This window comes from Lactuca saligna, chromosome 8 (genome assembly GCF_052625555.1).
Source record: "Lactuca saligna cultivar CGN05327 chromosome 8, ASM5262555v1, whole genome shotgun sequence".
In the NCBI taxonomy this organism is placed as follows: domain Eukaryota; kingdom Viridiplantae; phylum Streptophyta; class Magnoliopsida; order Asterales; family Asteraceae; genus Lactuca; species Lactuca saligna.
Genome location: NC_136424.1, coordinates 59,093,838 through 59,105,594, shown reverse-complemented (window position 1 = coordinate 59,105,594; position 11,757 = coordinate 59,093,838). Strand labels below are relative to the sequence as shown.

Sequence of the window (11,757 nt, the reverse complement as noted above, 5' to 3'; positions counted from 1 at the left end):
CCCGATGGTGCATGGTCCTTTTGGGTTGCCTTCACCAAAGCAACTTGATAGGATGAATTATGGAGAGAAATGATTAAATATGATTTCTTAATATATTATGGGAATAATATATTAAAGGAAAAATCATATTGTTTAATTAATATTAGTCAAGAATTAATTGATAATTAGTTTTGTGGCTAAAAGAGATTAATTAAACTTAAGGGACTGGAATTGTAATTATAAGATAATTGCAATTGGGCTATGGATTACCTTATTATTATAAGGTTGGACGAATTCAATGGGGGAACCCATAAGAAATCGTCCAAGGCCTTTAAGAAAGGAATCCATGGGTTGCTTAGGGCTTAAACATCCAAATTAGGGTTTCCTTGTTAGATAACCCTAATAGCCTCTCTATATATAGAACCCTTATGCCTCAAAAACGTGGACAAGCTTTCTTCTAGGGTTTTGGACGGTTTTGGGTAGCCTCCTTCTCTTCCCCTCTTCATCCTCTTGCTCTTGGTGTTTGTGAACCATTAGAGGAGTGACATTTGTGACTCTAAGCTTTCTAAAGTCATTACAAGAAGGACTTGTGATTGTTATTGCTACATAACAATCAAGGTAATATCTTAAACCCATTATTATGTTAATATCGATTATCATATGCTAGAATTATGGTTTATAGTCTTGGATAAATTGCATATACAATAGAGAAACCTAGATCCAAGCACTAGGGTTTGTATGAGCACATAGGATGTTCTTATGATCAAAACCCATCAGAAAGGCCATATCGTAAATGAAGATGACACACGTTTTTGCGTATCATAATTTTAATGGTTTAAAAAAATATTATTTATAGATTTACTTATTTTCAAATTAAATTTGTATTTAATGTTTCATAATAAAAAATAAAATATCATATACAAAAAATAGAATCCATTGCATAAATTTAATGTCATACAAATAATCGTTCCATGGAAATATAAAACAAATAAATAGAAGTTGTAACAAAAATTTACAAACGAATTAGATACAAAAAATACAATCCATTGTCACGTATGGTACCACCTGAATTTACCAAAGCATCAACTTCTGATTGCTTATTTCTTTCATACCTTTGTTATTGTTGTCTGATTAATGTTCCTCTAAAATTTTGTGGCATGTAGCTTATAACTGCATCCACATCATCCAAATCATCAATGTCTTCTGGTGTAGACTATTTTTGAAGCTGCCAACAACAAAAAAAAAACACAAAAACTAAAAGGTGAGATGGGATTTACAAATAAATAAATAAAAGAATTAGTATCTCACAAATTTTGGCCAATGAGAACACAAAAGAAAGAAAAGAAAAGAAATAAAAAGACTATTGTTTCATGAATTAAGATAAGAATCTTACTTCACACATTTGATGGAGTTCTGTGCTTTGTCTTCCAATCTGTCTTGGTATCATAACATGAATTACAAGTTTTAAAGAGTATTACCACACCCAAACCCATCCCACCTAATGAAACATAAATTATATTATATATATTTCTATAAAGAAACTGCACAAAGTAGAAAACAATCTCCCTGGGATAAATTCCAATTTCAATTGGCTCGGCCTAATTTTTAATCTTGATTGTTAACCGACATTTCATACACAATCGGATGTTGCCTTAAGCTAGAGTCGAGTACTTGGTGAGTTAAGCCGACCCCTTGGCTGAGGCTCACTCGTTTCTTCTTCATAACAGGTGAACCACGGTCAGAGTCTAGGTTTAAGGGCTCATGTTCATCAGTGGCAGGGGCTGGGGCTGGGTTAAGCCGACCCCTTGGCATCAAGTTCTGCAGTTGCCTCCTCTCCCTTAGCAATGATTCTATCAATATCTTCATTTATAATTGTACTATCCTTTGAACTGAATACCATTTCTAGAATGTCCAGCAGCCTTGTCATCTATTATAGTACACCATAAATTCTTTTAATATATTAAGAAATTGACTTGATTAAACCAATACTTTCATGCTGCATAACAAATATAAATATAAATGTTAGAAGTATGAACCTATGAGAATATCAACACCCTTGAAGTCAAAAGTCATAAGTTGAAATGGTAACTACCTATGAAACACACACACACACACACACATATATATATATATATATATATATATATATATATATATATATATATATATGAGGTATTAGATTTTATAAAAGTGCACACATAAATTATATTTTTCTTACATGACATTATAATCAGGAAGCTTCTTGGCAAGTGCCCATTTGTGGACCTCACACGACGCTTCAACTTTGACCTTCACCACATGTTTCTCACATCTTGAATCGCTCTGATGATAGAAATATGTAAATGCTAATCATTAACAAAATCATATGATTGTAAAGCCATGTGATTAAATATACATTAAATCAATTCAATGTTATTCACAATGGAAAATGTGAATGTATAAATTCCAGCTTTTTGAAACAGAGGATAGGAATTGCATTTTGGTTGAAATATATACAAACCATGCAGGTCCTTTCATGATGAAGGCGTTACACGTCCTAAATAGATATTGGTTTCATTTCCATTTTCAGAAAATGTAACTGATAATGACATCTCAAAGTTATCTTTCATCACATATTTTTGATCTAATTCTTCACACGCAATCCCAGACTTATAAGTAGCAGGACGAATGACAGCAACAATGTCACATGGTGATACATGTGCAGCATTAACTTTATCCGCATCTAGTAATGACTGTAAGAAGAAAGTGAGGAAACATCATCATTAATCAAACATAGATTTTTTTTTTCACAAAGAGGACAAATGACAATTGATTGGGGGAAGTGGAACTAACCGAATCTATTCCCAATTTGAGACATTGTATTCTATTTAGTATCTGAATCGATGATGGACATTTCTAATGTTGCATCTTAAGTTGGTTATCCCATTCAGAACCATCAACAGCCAAACACTAGTAAATAAATCATTGTTCAAAAAGTAGTCATTTTTCTCAGAATTTTTGAACAGAAAACATAACTGCAAGTAGACTAAGGGTTGTTTCTTTCTTTTTTCCAATTAAGTCTTGAATGGTGATAATATTTGTCTGGATAAAGTGTTGTATGCGTAAGGGTGCTGCATATGAAATTTACTCTGCAACTTGTTTCGCCCAGGGTAAATACGAAAATGGCAACCCTTATCCAGTAGTTGTGTTGACTTTTACAATGAGGATTTTGGATTTGGCAAATGGATATATACTCTGAAGCTTTTGAACCCATTGTTGAACAATAACTCAGCTACCTTCATGGAGTTACCATCAAAACCACCTTACAAACAAAACAAAGGAATCATATACAAATTAAACTTCTCAGCTAAACAAAAGATAAAAGACACAAGGGCAACACAGTCATTTTCTAGTGAAAGTACAATGAATCATCTGCTTGAATGGAAGATTGAATATCAAAATAGTGAGGTATTGAAAATGTTATGCATCTAACACGACCTTACTATGGCCCCTATGATACAATTTCAGGTGAGAATAAGAATTATAGAACATAACATAAAAAATTTGAGCAATAATTACTTTGCCCCATGTAAATCCAATGAGAATCACCACCTTGATCGGCAAAAATTTGCATTCTTTAACCTGTCAAGACCATACCAGGGGTTGTTTCATTAGACACGGGAATGGGTCCCTGAAGCTTGTTATCACTTAGATCCAACCATGAAAGATTGGATAAATTAACAATGGATGGTGGGATATTCAACTGCATCAGCAACAAATTAGGGAAATCAAGAAGTTCTCGATAAGATGAAACATATTATGGCCTAAACCCATGTATATATGCTCTGGTGCTTTGCATGATGTAAATCCATTGCTATATTGTATGACTACACTGTATAGACGTAACACATGTATACTTTATGCAAATAAAAATATGTTTCTCTTATCATAGTGAATGCACAAATTGAGATTGGATTGACCACCGAGTATTTGGGCTTCATGAAAAGCAATACGTATAGGTTCTTTCTAAGTTAAGAACGTTTTCTTATTAAAATAAAAATAGAAAGTCATGATTACTTAACAAATTAAGGAAGATAGACCTGTATATGAACCAACCAATTATTGACACCATCTCCAAACCCTCTATCAAGCTGGAAAGCAGGTGGGCTTCCATCTAAACAAACTGCACCTCAAGCAATTACACTCGTCAAATCTTTCTAAACTTATGACTTTCTATTATTAGAAATAATGATATGAAACATAGGTTTAATCTAATGAATCAACTAGTACATACTACATACCAGCTCCTTTAGACGTGACACTTTCAATGATGGTTATGTCTACCTCCTCTGAACATTATATATTTAGAAACACAATGACACACAGTATTGCTATGTATCTACGCAACTTTGGTGTTCTTACTCTATCCATTCTTTCCTTATTTGGTAACAAATACCCATAAAGATTTGAGCTCAGGATGATTGGGGCTAGTGGGAGAGAATGTGTAATATATATAAAATATATGTGTGTGTAAAGTGAAATGGATGCTCAGCAACATTGTCGAATGTCTGATAACATCTTCAACATGATTAATCCACTGAAAAATAAAAATATATCAATAATGTATGATTCTACACCAAGTCCATATATATAAATTAGGTTAGTTTACAGGCGATTACTAACCAGTTTACCTTGGTGTAGATGGCATTAACTATGGATGCTTTCCAGATCCATATGTAGAAGCCATTACTAAACACAAAATTTTACTACTGTGTTAATCGTTATTATCCTTCTTTCAAAAGTTGCATAAAAAAAAACTTTTCCACTTACCAAGAGAAGGTGGCTTCAGTTCACCTACAACGTATTTTCCCATAACACCCCCACACCTACAAATGTTAAATAAGTAAGAAAAGGCAATAATCATGAAAACACACAAAAAGAACTTTTTTTTAATAATTAAACAAGCACTTACCAATCAAAGTAGTTGCTTCTAATACCTAAAGGTGCAGCAAGCAATAATCAGTGATCCAAGGAGACAGAGGCCTTAGTGGTTTCCTTTCATGGTGTCCAGATGGTGAAGAAGAAGAAGAAGATTGAACATCTTTAGGGATCTTTTCATTTCCCTCCCCCTATTTCAAAATAAATAAATAAAATGTACCAGGACCTTCTATTTTCTTTATGGCTCATAATTATGTGAAATTATAAAGTAGAAACTACCATCCACCTGATTCTTGATCCCATCAGCTAAACTTGATGCACTTTTTTCTCCATATAAGCATGCCCCAAGAAGAACACCTGCATGATGAAGTTTCCATTAGTTCAATATAATATTGCCCCAAACCCGGAAAAGTCATACGCAACTGTTCTTTCTAGATTTCTGGATTATGTCCAGAATATCTGTATGATGTATACACAAAAACATTCTATACATTATAAATACTTATATATATATATATATATATATATATATATATATATATATATATATATATATATATATCTGCTAATCATCTACCTTTCTTTATCTCCAAAGAATCAACTATACAAGACAAAATGAAACATACGTTTACAACTACCATTAAAAAAATGAACAGCGGAAAGAAGTTTGACAAGTAATATCCAGCATTTCATATTGCTCTCTAATTGTAATTATGAAAATCAAGGATCATGAAGACAGAACAACATTTAGAAGCAAAAAAGATTAATAGGATAACTTAATCCTATGTACAACTCATCTAATTTTAACTATGAAAAGGATATCATGTCATTGGCCAAAAAACTTATGGTCTGCACCACTAATTATATTCCATGATCCATCAGCAATCTCATCAAAAAGTTGGGTCCACCCCATGATAAATACCACATAAAAAGCCAGTAATCAGGAGCAATTGTGTAACTTGAGAACCCACTTCTCCACTTGATATCCCAATTCTTTATTAAACTATTAAGATTCATATCTGTAACATTTTTTTATATAAAGATTTAACAGTTTAAAGTTCAAAAAAAATGTGATTAGCTTAAATAGTTAGCAACTCTGCAGTAACAGATCACAGATGTGACCGTATTTCTGGAATAGTTAGCAACTCTGTGGGGATGTCATTTCTTTCTTGATTTGAGTCAGAAGAAAAAAAAATAAGAGATACCCAAGAATTAAAGATCAGACCTATTGTCTATGTCGCTCTTTAGTAACAAAATGTTGCATCGGGTATGGCCCGCATCATCAGGTTTCAAATGGGTTGTTACTTTGTTTTTCTTTTTTCCATGTGGGGTACCAGTTAATGGACTTGAATTTTCCAAAACGTAATCAAGCATGTGTTGTACCATTGATGTGGAAACCTGTTTATAGCTTAGTATTTCGGATTTGACCCAAGATGGATGTACATGATTCCTGAAATAAAGTTAAGCTCCATGATTCCTGAGATGAAACCTAATCATTCTGAAATTCCACACCAGCTGTAGACTTTGTTGCAGCTATAATACTAATGATACCTTATTACATCATTATAAAGTTTTATTACAACTTTCAAAATTTTCTACATTAAATGAAGAATTCAATCTATTGTTTTAATGTTGACACTTGAGAGTATGTCTAAGCTCCCTATTTTGAGGACATCGGTACAGAGAGTCTAATGGAATAATTGATGCAAATATGTATTGCAACAACCTTTATACTCTCAGAGTTGTACTCCATCTCTAACATCACACTCTCATTATTGCCCTAATTGGAACAGGAGAAGGGGAAAATTATCCCATGGAGAATCAGAGCAACCCATAGGAGTATTGCCACCATAACAAGGAGAAGGTAATTGTACATCAGATGAAGCACAAAGTAACATTGGTGATGGTGAAGGTATGGAAATAAAATAGCAAAAAAAACTGGAAACCCTAACCGACCTTGGTCATTGTGATGATGGGGGAGCTTTTCCCTTGACGCAACACCCTCCATGGTATCAAGCCCAATCTCTGCAGCACTACGATCTGCCATCATCTGATCCAAATCTCTCTCGTCCTCTAGAGAATCATCCAACCCAACCGGCATTCATAGCCATTTCTGTTGATTTCCAACTTGATATCATAAATTATGTTTTGACAAAAGTGTCGAATTTGACATGAGAGTGTGGGGAGGTTTCAAGAAGAACGGAGCAGAAGCAACAACGCAAAAGATAACATTAGGTATCGAGGGCTAATCGAGTTCGCTTAAAAAGGTGATAAAACTCGTAATAAAGGAAGACGAACCTCTGGAACAAATAAAGAAGCAGAATGTTGATGGTGATTAACCATGGAGTTTCGAGACCTTGAGTGTAATGGAGCTATGGTTCTACTTGATATGGAAATCACTCTAAATTTGCGGTCGTGATACAACTCTCTTCTATTGATTGAGAGGCTGAGAAAATACTTGAGGAAATGAAGATCGAGAGAAGTAGATTGAGGGTTTATGAACTGAAACCCTAGTTCCAACAATAGTCGTGGTTCCAACAATTGTACCCCTTTGATCAATTTCATGGCCTGGTCACCAAAAAACCATCGATTTCACTAAGAACCGGAATCCTAGTTCCAACAATAGTCAATTTTTGGTATTTGATTGAGAGAGAGAGAGAGAAGAACGATTGAAAGAAGGTAGAGGAGAGCATGGCGGCTTTTCAAACTTTTGGAATTTTATTTCCCCGCGAGCTTCTAAAACCCGTGTTTATGAAAAAAAAATTATTTCCCCGCGAGCTTCTAAAACGCGTGTTTATGAAAATATATATATATATATATATATATATAAAGCGACGTGCGCACACGACACACATTGTATCATATGCGCCCTCCGTGTTTTTTTTGGACACTAAGTTTAGGGCGCGCACAAAATGCTTTTCCTCTATCCTTCATTGTGTGTCATTGTTTGCGTGTCATTAAAGGCTTTTTTTCTAGTAGTATCGGTGGCTAAGATCAAATCTATTAGGGTTATGCTAGTCATAGCTTCATTTCATGATTATGCAATTTGGCATATGGATGTCAAAACCACTTTCCTTAATGAAAAGTTGGTTGAAGATGTTTACATGAGTCAGCCAAAGGGTTTTGTAGATCCTGAGTACCCTAATAGAGTGTGTAAGCTTGCGAAATCAATCTATGGATTGAAGCAAGCTTCTCGCAGATGGAATCTTTGCTTCGATGAGTCATGTGTATAGTTAGCTTTCTATTATTATATGTTGATGACACACTGCTCATAGGAAACAACGTTCCAATCTTGCAGGGAGTTAAGTCTTGGCTTGGAAAGTGTTTCTCTATGAAGGATCTAAGAGAGACTGCTTATATTCTGGGGATAAGGATCTTGAGATATAGGAGTAGAAGACTAACTGGACTTAGTCAAAGTACTTACTTGGATAATGTGTCGAAGCGTTTTAGCATGGAGAATTCCAAGAAAGGAGAATTACCTATCCAGAGCAACACCAAGTTGAGTGAGACTCAAAGTCCGAGTACCAATGTCGAGATAGCAGAAATGAGTCGGATTCCATATGCTTCCTCCGTTGGATTGATCATGTATACTATGACACATACTCGTCCTGATGTGGCTTTTTCTTTGAGCATGGTCAGTCGATATCAAAGGAATCCGGGTAAAGCTCATTGGATAGCGGTTAAGAACATTCTTAAGTATATCCGAAGAACTAAGGATTGGGTCCTTGTACTTTGTGGCAATGATTACTTGAGAGTTACTAGATATAGTGACGTTGGTTTTCAGACAGACTGAGTCAACTTCCATTCTCAGTCTGGTTGGGTGTTTACACTCAATGGAGGAGCAATAACTTGGAAAAGTTCCAAGCAGGAGACCGTGGATGATTCAACATGTGAGTCAGAGTATATACTTGCGAGTGAAGCGTCAAAGGAAACTATATGGTTGAAGAACTTCACTGGAGACCTTAGAGTTGTGCCAGCCGTAAAGGAGCCTATGGAAATTTTCTATGATAATGAAGGAGCAGCTGCATTAACCAAGGAACCAAGGGATAATGGTAGATCTAGACATATCGATAGGAAATATCATTTTATCATACATTGGGTAGAAGAAGGACTCCTCGTCTTCAAGAGGGTATCGTCCGAAGAGAATCCTGCAGATCCCCTCAGAAAGGGTCTAAGTAGGATTAAACGCATTCAACATGCGAGGAACATTGGTTTAAAGGGAACTATTAGTTTTAGTGATTAGATAGATATTTAGAAACTTGTAACAATATAAATGTAAATGACATTTGATGATTAATTATTGGAGATTTATTTATAAGTAATTGTTTACCATCTTTTGTCAATTATTTATCTTGTGTTTCACTTTGCATGTTTTACTTCTAGACTAATTGGATTGTTCGAATTATCCACAGTCGATCATACTTTGGAAGTAAGTAATGAATCAACATTGTCATGAATTGGATTGTAGATTGTCTAAGTGTTTAGACATAACAATGGTTTGCTGCAACGTTCGTGAGTACTCCTAAAATGGGGATTTGAGTATTGGACTAAACCCACTGTCATTATTTCATGGAATTTATCACAAGTAACTATGAGACGATAATATCATATAATCTTTAAACCGAGATATATGAGTTGTTGTTTACGAGTTGGTTGTGCATTGATAATGCATAAACGCATTAGTAACTTGAAGTTATAAAACGAACTGTTGTGCATGATTTGATGAGTAAATAGTACAAGCATATAAGTCAAAGTTTATTTATTCCTTTTATCCCAAGGGGTAAAAGTGATATCTTGGGCCCCTCGATGATTTTTTGTTGACTTATGTGTCGGGCCCGTCAGGACTAAATTGATGTGTTCAATTAAGTTCCTTGTCATACAAATCAGAAATTGGGAAACAAACTATTAGACAATGAGAATGATTTTATTCCATGTCTATGTCCACATGATATCTTGCAGAACAGAGGATTATATGATCCCTTATCTTAAGGACACACAACTGACTAGGTCATAGTTCGACAACGAATTTTGAGAGTTACGATTGTTGATCAGATTCTGAAGTCGTACTTGCAATTATATTTATTAGACTTATCCAAGTGGGAGACTGTTGGATTAGGTGTCTAAGCATATAAATATACTATGAGAATAATATATTAATTAGAAATCATATTATTTAATTAGTATTTAACCAGAAATTAATTTAGAATTAATTTTGGTATTAAAGAGACTAATTAAAAGAACGAGGACTTTTTGCAAATCATTGATAGTTGCAAAATTGGGCTATTGGACTCTTTTAGAATGGAGTGGGTGAAACTATAGGGAGGCCCTATAGAATTCGTCCAAGGCTTCTAGAATAGGAGGTCCATGGATTGCTTAAGGCCTAAGCAGAAAATTAGGGTTTCCACCAGAAAACCCTAGCAGCCTCAACTATTTTAAGACCCCTTCACATAGGGTTTTCAAAAAATGCTTAGAGCATAGAAACCCTAGCCGATCTTCTGCATATTCCCTCCTATCTCCTCTTATCCTCTTGTTTCAAGTGTTTGTGAGCCATTAGAGGTGCTACATTTATGGCATTAAGCTTTCAAGAGTCAAGACCAATCAATGAATTCTTTTTATTGCTACATAACAAGCAAGGTAATATTCTTAACCCTCCTTATATATGAATTTCGAATTATATATGCTAGATCTATGATTATTGCTTTGGAATTTGTTTTGCATGTTCAATTAGTGAAAAACATAGATCCAAAGCAATTAGGGTTGCATGAACACAGAGGATGTTGTTATGCTCAAAACACATTAGGATTGCACTCATGCATTCCTGCATCTTTGAGTACCTTCTGCGCATAGCTTTCTTATATGATAATGATGTCATCATTTTGTTGATACACTTCAATACCAAGATAATATATTAGCACACCTAGATCAGTCATATCAAAGTTTGTGTCCATTGCTTGCTTGAATTTGGATTTGATGATTGTGCTTGTTCCTATAACAACCAGATTATCCACATAAACTCCGATCAAAATTAAATATGATCCAATACATCTTCAATATACAACTTGTGTTTGCACACATCTTTGAAATTTCATTCCTTTAAGAATTCCATCTAGCTTGATGTCCCATGTGCATGGTGCTTGTCGCAAACCATATAACGCCTTTTGTAATTTGTATGATGAGTCTTCTCTTCCCTTCTTCACAAATCCTTCTGGTTGTTGAATGAACACTTCTTCTTGTAACCCAGCATGTAAGAAAGCAGATTTTACATCTAGGTGGTGCAACTCCCACTCTTTCGATGTTGCAAGAGCAATAAGAATTCATATGGTTTCAAAATGAGCAACATGTGTAAACACGTCATCAAAATTTATACTTGGTTGTTGTAAATAGCCTTTTGCGATGAGTCTCGCTTTATATTTACTAGTTGAACCATTCACATCTTTTTTTGACCTTAAATACCCATTTTAGCCCTATTACGATTGAATTAATGGCTTTTGAGACTAACTTCCAAGTACAGTTCTTTTCGATGGAAGCAATTTCTTCCCTCATTACTTTGACCCAGTTTGGATCACTTCAAGCTTCATTATAGCTTGAAGGTTCATCATCATTTAAAGATAGAAGTAGATGTATGTTCTTGACTATAAAATTTCTTTCATAGTCATCATATATGTGTGGTGCATGAATGGTCCGACTTTACCTTCGTAAGGGAGGAGCTTCACGGTCTTCATGATCATCGTGTTCCTAATCCTTATTTTTTGGTTGTTCTACTTACTTTTCACTTTCGCCACTTCTTCATTCTGTTTGTTCACCACTACTAGGGTTTGTCCCGCTTGTTACCGACCCTTCACCGGTATCAACAATACCTGA

The 11,757-nt window shown here is 34.7% G+C and overlaps 1 pseudogene across 1 annotated transcript; it reads right to left on the bottom strand.

The window, feature by feature from the left end:
• Positions 1-897: 897 nt before the first annotated feature.
• Positions 898-7,653, bottom strand: LOC145010578 (uncharacterized; annotated as a pseudogene). Its single transcript, XR_013663873.1, has 10 exons — positions 6,853-7,653; positions 5,183-5,253; positions 4,931-5,087; positions 4,789-4,844; positions 4,642-4,707; positions 2,812-4,555; positions 2,480-2,711; positions 2,198-2,301; positions 1,373-1,975; positions 898-1,204 (listed from the first exon to the last, which is right to left on the bottom strand). The product of XR_013663873.1 is annotated as an uncharacterized LOC145010578 (transcript).
• Between the last annotated feature and the right edge of the window lie 4,104 nt (positions 7,654-11,757).